Source organism: Ambystoma mexicanum, chromosome 1q (assembly GCF_040938575.1).
Source record: "Ambystoma mexicanum isolate Mex_15411 chromosome 1q, UKY_AmexF1_1, whole genome shotgun sequence".
In the NCBI taxonomy this organism is placed as follows: domain Eukaryota; kingdom Metazoa; phylum Chordata; class Amphibia; order Caudata; family Ambystomatidae; genus Ambystoma; species Ambystoma mexicanum.
Window position 1 is genome coordinate 1,062,352,487 of NC_090922.1, and position 6,000 is coordinate 1,062,358,486.

The window sequence follows — 6,000 nt, forward strand, 5'->3', positions numbered from 1 at the left end:
TCTTCAACGCCATGGCAAGTCAGTGTTTCGCCAAAATGCACATCAAGTCCTTCATCTTGGCTACATGTGTTCTTTGTTTGCCCACCCGCAACACATAGCTTTCTGGTGTCCATTGCTGCATGTGCACTCCACTCGTAATCGCCCTTGCATTGATGTCTTCCCAGAATGTTTGTATTACTGGGCACCCCCAGAACATGTGGTGCATGTCTGCATTTTCCACTGCAAATCTTTGGCAAATTTGAGTGTCTTTGTTTCCCATTTTGGATAATCCTATTGGGTTGAGGCACGTTCTGTGGGTGACATACAGCTGCCCCTGTTTGAATCTTGCATTTCTCAAGACTGTTTTTTTGTATATCTTAGGACCCTTGACCATTCTTGATCCGTGAAAAGCTTCTGAAGTTCCGACTCACATTGGTCTGGCACCTGCAGTTCCTTGGTGGTGGTAGATTTCATGAGCTGTTCATACAGATTTGATGTTGTGTGTCCTCCTTTGGAGATGTTGTACCATTTATCTAGGTCCTCCTGTAGTTCCCCTTCCTCAGTGAGCTCTGGCCACCTCCTCTTAATAGTTTGGACCATGCTATTATGCAGCATGAACTGTCCGTTGTGTATCTCATTGTCTTCTGTGAGGGTATTGAAATCCACCCATTTTCCCTCCTTCCACAGTTCTCCAACCTGTACCACGCCCTTAGCCTTCCAGTGTGTCCTGTATGTAGCCAGAGCTCCTGGCCTGGTGCCCACAAGTCCCGCCAGGGGGATCTGCAAGGAGCATGGGTCCTGGGTTCCCTGAATCTTCCACGCCCTCTTCCATAACGTTAGCCCCAGTTTGAGCAGGGTATGTAGTCCTTTGGCCCAGGATTTCTCCATCCAAATAATTTCTCGTAAGTAGTAGTTCTGCAGTGCCGGCTGGAATAGTAGCGAGTCTATGGATTCTTCATCACCCAACCATCGGACCACAAATTGCAGCTGCCCTGCCAGACAATATCTCTCAATAGTCCCTTTTGTAGAGCGTGTAGGGGCAGTCTGTTTCGCCCTCCTTCCCACAGGAATTCCCGCACTATCTTGTTCAATGTTGTAGGATATGTTTGTAAAATAATATACCAGACGGGTAGGACCGTAATTTTTAACAGAGCTGCTCTCCCTATCATCCCCAATTGCAATGTCCTCCAGAACTCCATGGACCTCATCGTTTTTTACAGGGACGTTTGCTTGGTGGCAATGTGTGTGTGTAGGGTCATGATGTATGTCTATACCCAGATATCAGCAGGTGTGTGGTGCCCACATGAGACCTAGGAGTGGCAACTGCTCTTTGGGAACCTGTCTGAGTTCCACGAGGTGGTATATGATGGATTTTGCTTTGTTTATGGAGATGCCCGATAGTTTGGCGTAGGCGTCTATTACCTGCAGTAGGGTCTTTGTACAGTAACCTGATCATCCAAGAAATTTCTCGCCCATACCGAAGTGGGCCAACACCCTGAGCAGCCAATTCCAATTTACATAATCAATGGCTTTAACCACGTCTAAAGACGCTATTGCGCATTTGCCTTGAATATCGTTTTTTTGATCCACCACGTGGTGTAGCCTACGCAGATTCCATAAGGTGTTACGCCCCGGGACATAGCCCGTCTGGTCCGGGTGCACTAGCGTGTGTATAACTCTTTTGAGCCTATTGGCTAGGGCTGCCATTAGGATTTTCCAATCCTGATTTATCAATGAGATTGGCCTGTATGAGCCGGAGTCTAGGGGTGGTTTAACCAGTTTCAGGATGGGTATAATTAAGGTTTCTCGCATGCTGCCTGGCAACTGGCCCATTTCAAACGCTTCGTGATACACCTCGAGTAATTTGACAGCTAAGGTGGTCTTATATACCTTGTAGAACTCTCCAGGTAGCCCACCGGGTCCCGGGGTCTTGGACATTGGGAGGCTATCTATTACTGCTACTGCTTCCGCTTCCTCTCCGTTAAGGAGGCCTTAAGCATCTGAGCGTGTTCTACGTCCAGTTTTAGGTCTAGGTCTAGGGCATCTGCAATATCTAAATCGTGTGCTTCGCGAGTGCTCGATTATAGGTTCTCATAGAATTTTGAAAAAACCTGGTTTATTCCCTCTTGGGTCCTCGCCTCTTCTCCAGCATTATTTTTGATCGTGTTGATCAAGACTTTCTTAACCTCCTGTTTGGTTAGCCAGGCCAAGAGCCTCCCTGGTTTATCCCCTTCAGCATGTAGTCTATTTTCGCATAATTTAGATTTCCCAGTTTCTCCTAGGTTGCCTTGCACTGTATCCTAAAGGATACAGCTCAGATGGTTCCTCCCCTCCTTGAGCGTGCTTGCGATTCCATCCTCTCTATTTCCCATTCAATCTCGCAAAGGTTCTGTCAGGACCCTCCCTTTTAGTCCTGCTGTCTTCCCAATCACTGCTTCTCTAACTACTACCTTAAAGGTGTCCCACATTGTTGCCGATCTGTGTACGCTACCTGTGTTGAGGTGAAAGTAATAATCTATTGTATCTTGCAGATGCCCTTGGACCTCCCCCTCTAGCGGAGTCTCTGCTCTTAATCTCCATGTCGGTATTGGGGCCTTCCTATGTGTGCACGCCCATATTGCAGTCACTGGGGTATGGTCTAAGAGTGTTCTCGCTCTGTGATGTGCGCTAGTGAATTCCCCTAGTGTCTCGCTGCCAATAAAGAGGTAGTCTATGCGTGTGAACGTACCGTGTGGGGCGCTATAGTGGGAGTATCTTCTCTCGTCTGCATGCAGGTTTCTCCAGACATCTTCCAGTTTTAGTTGCTCCAAAATTTTCCAGAGTACTATCGCCGGAGGGGCCAGCTTCTTGTGTTTATCGTCCGATCTATCCAGAAGGGGGTCCAATGCGCAGTTGAAATCACCTGCCCAAATGAATGCTGCTTCTCTGTATGGGGCCAGCCGTGGCGCCAGTTTCTGAAAGAACGTTGTTGCATCCTGGTTCAGGGTGTATGTGTTAACCAAGCAAACCTCCTTGTTTTCCAGCATCCCGTGCACTAGCACCCACCTGCCTTCTCTGTCCTGTTCTTGTGTTAACAGCTGGAATGGGATCCCGGGGCTTTCCACGTTAACACCCCTGTGGCATAGGTGGAATAGGTCAAGCTGAGCATGTATTCACCCCGTTTGGCCGCTATCTTGGACTGTTTGTGTCTTGTCAAGTGGGTTTCCTGCAGCATCAACTATTTTAACTCTTGATTTGTTGAGCCAGGTGTGCACCCTCAACCTCTTGACATGAGCATTCAGCCCCCGGACATTCCAGATTGCTATTGTGAGTTCTTCTGAGTTCATATCACCAGGTCCTGTGAGGGCGCGTCCCATGGGTCTGTCCTGGATTTCCTGCCTGTGTCCTTGGTCGGTCTATGCATTGAGGGTTGCTGTTGCTGCCTTGGTTGATCCCCCAAATGTCCATGCCCTCCTCATGTCATATGGCTCTTGTGCAGTCCTCCCTGCTGGGTGGCGTGATGCACAACCTTCGTCTTCTTACTCTTGGTACACATTTTGTTTCTTGCGCCGCCATACCATCTTATCCCTATAGTCTTCTCAGCTTCTTGTGCCTTGTACTGAACAAAAAACATGAACTGTAAAAAAATACCCAGCCACACTCTCCCTGCTCGGGCACCGCTGCTTCTCTTGTACTGCCCTCCTAGGTGGGGACGTCCTACTGCAGCGTGAGGCCTTAGAACTGGCATCTGAACTTGTAGAACTTGGTGGGGTTTCGTGTCCCGTCGTCTTCTGCGGAAGAACCAAAGCTCCTTGCTCCTTTATTTATGCTACTTCTGCTTTATGTCATATCAATGGTGTCTTGATGTTCCTTTCCTGTGGTAGGTCCACACATTTTGTCACTGGGGTGGGTTCTCATTATTCGCATTTCTGGGTCTCTGTTGAGGGATGCCCTGTTGGTTCACCCATGCGTGGCCCTCCTCTGTCATTTCAAAGAAGTACGATCTGCCTTCTCGTATCACCTTCAGTTTGGTGTGGTACAGCAGCATGTATCGTATGTTTTCTCCCTGAGATGTTACTTAGTTGGGCCGAAGTGCGCCTGTTGTCTCTGGACCTGAGCCATATAATCCGGAAAAATTGTGTTATTCTAGAGGAGTTCCTGTTTATCACCCCCCCACCAATCCCTTGAAAATGTCTGTATTTTCTCCTGGTCCTTAAAGTTCATGATCTTACCAATCATTGATCTTGGGGGGGGGGGGGGGTGCCTGGTTGATGTTTCCTAGTCAGGGCCCTGTGGGCTCTCTGCACCGCAAGGGCCTGGGACAGCACTCCTGGCCCGAACTCCTGCAGCAGCCGATTTTCAACATAGTTCGTGGTGTCTCTGCCTTCTGCCCCCTCCGGCAGTCCAACGATCTGGACATTGTTTCTTCGGGCCCTCCCCTCTGCATCTTCCGCCCTGTGCTCAAGGATCTTCACCCGTTGTAATACATCTGACATTTGGGACCGGGTGGTGACAATATCAGTGGTGGTGTTCTGTACCTGCTGTTCTGCTGTACTCGGTCTGCTAGGGTTCTTACATCTTGCAAAAGGAGGCCCATATCTACCATAACCGCATCAGGTTTGTTCTCCAGGGACGTCTTCAGGGAGGCTATAGCCTCCAATATAGGACCATCGCCTTGGCCTCCTTCCTGCTGTTCCGAGCTGGTTGCAGCCATGTCTGTATCTGACTAGGTGGGTTGGCTTTTTTCGTGCTTCTTGTTTGCCTTTTCCACCTTTTGATTTGTCCAGCATCTTTCTCCCTGTAGCATTATGCAAGACTCGGGTACTTCCTCAGTGCCTGGAGCGCAGTTCCCTACCGCAGGTGATGCTATCACGTGGACATCTGAAGGTGTCCCTTCGCTGTCATGGATTCCTGTGAGCGTTTGTGGTGTGAGTTTAGTGCTGTTGGCTCAGACCGGTCGGGAGTGGTCTTCTCCCCCTTTACTTCCGCGTGGGCCCGGAGGACCAGTTGGTGTGCCCCCGTACAGTGTCTCTGCCCTTCTCTGAGGTTTCCTGGGGGTTCGCTTTGTATCTTGTTTATTATGCGTAACCGGGTGTCCCACAGGCTGTTCCTCCACTCCTCACTGAGTAGTGAGTCTGTATCAGGAAACTTTGCTGCTCTGGGGCTGAATGATGGTTTTAGATCCTGGGTCCTGCTCCCCCCTATCACCCTTCAAGTTTGCTTCCTTGTGCTCGCTGTTCTATTTTGTAGGCCGGGTGTTTTGCTTCCTCTTTCCGTTGGAATATGTGGTCAATCCCATATACCTATTTGGTGTCTTGTGCACTCAGTTCGTATTCTGGAGGGCCGACGGCCAACCTCTTTGTTCCCAACACGCTTCTGCGCCGTCACTCCTGGGCGGTGGGTTGTGCCCTCCTACCTATTAGTGTTGGTGTGAGAGCCATCCGGCTAATGCTATGATTCTTCTTCACTTCGCTGAAGCCTCTCGTGTGCCGTACTGTGTTGTGTTGCCGCTGCGCTCTCACCTTGTTTGCAGGAATATATGTCTTGCGGTCAGCTGAGAGTTCTAGTTGGCTGGGGGAGGCCTCTCCTGCGCTATGATACCACTTGGGGTGTCTTGAAGGCTTCTTATCCCCCCTGCCCCTAGTCCCGGGTTCATCTGTAGAGCCGCGTTCAGCCCTTTCAGCGCTGACAGTCTTCCGTTGCTCTCTGCCCTCGGTCCGTGCTTCCTCTCTCTACCGCAGCCACCCCGCCTAGCTGCCTCTCGCCTTGTGCTCCGGGTTGGAGCTCGAGCGTGTTCCCTCTCGTGGTTTTGCCTTTGACTCTTGCCTCAGCCTCATTGCCTGCTACTCCGTTGCCTGCGCTGTCTTCGGCAACCACTCTCCGGCTCCTCCTTAGCGTCGAAGCTGGCACCCATCTGCCATCTTGCCTGCTCCTGCGTGATTTCTCTCGACTTTGCATTTGACTGCTTTCACTGGTCTCTCCACCTCAAGCTTCTCCTTGGACATGCCTCAGACCTTCCTGCAGCTTTTATTTTAAGTTTTT